Here is a 752-nt window from a genome sequence, read left to right as displayed (position 1 = left end):
AAGAGAAGAGAAGAAAGAGAAGAGGAGAGGAGAGAAGAAGAAAGAGAAGAGGAGAGGGGAAGAGAAGAAAGAGAAGAGTGGAAGAAAGGTAAGGGGAGAAGAGAAAAAAGAGAAGAGAGGAGAAGAGAAGAAAGGTAAGAGAAGAAGAGAAGAGGGGAAGAGAAGAGAAGAGAAGAAAGGTAAGAGAAGAGAAGAAAGAGAAGAGGAGAGGAGAAGAGAAGAAAGAGAAGAAAGAGAAAAGGGGAAGAAAGGTAAGGGGAGAAGAGAAAAAAAGAGAAGAGAGAAGAAGAGAAGAAAGAGAAGAGGAGAAGAAAGAGAAGAGGAGAGGAGAAGGGAAGGAGGGGTGGGAAGAAGCGACAAGGAAGCCCCCTCCCCTTGACCATGACTAGGAAAGGAGGGTCCCAAATTCCCGGAGTGAGGAAGGGGCGTTTGGATCCCAGGGTCTCCAGCGCGCCTGGGCACAAAAGCGCATCCCCCGGGCGGACCAGGTCGCTGCTGCCTTGGCCCTGGCCGGGTTGGGGAGCGCCGCGCAGAGCCGCCTTTTGGGGAGGGGGGGAGAAGGAGGGTCTCTGCCTTGCCCCCACCCCCACCCCACCCCCCCTGTCCTCGCCCGGGTCCGTCCGTCCCCCCCAAGGCGCCCGCCTCTCTCGCGAGAAGCAGCGCGCTCGGCCCCGGCCAGGCTGAGCAGGGCGCAGCGCAGAGGCGGCGCTGGCACGGCGGAAGCCCCCGGGGCAGGTGCCGGGCGCGCCGAG

This window comes from Thamnophis sirtalis, unplaced genomic scaffold, assembly GCF_051295495.1.
Source record: "Thamnophis sirtalis isolate CommonGarterSnake01/CBP01778 unplaced genomic scaffold, rThaSir2_p1.2 scaffold_9, whole genome shotgun sequence".
Lineage (NCBI taxonomy): Eukaryota > Metazoa > Chordata > Lepidosauria > Squamata > Natricidae > Thamnophis > Thamnophis sirtalis.
Note: the sequence above shows the minus strand (reverse complement) of the source record.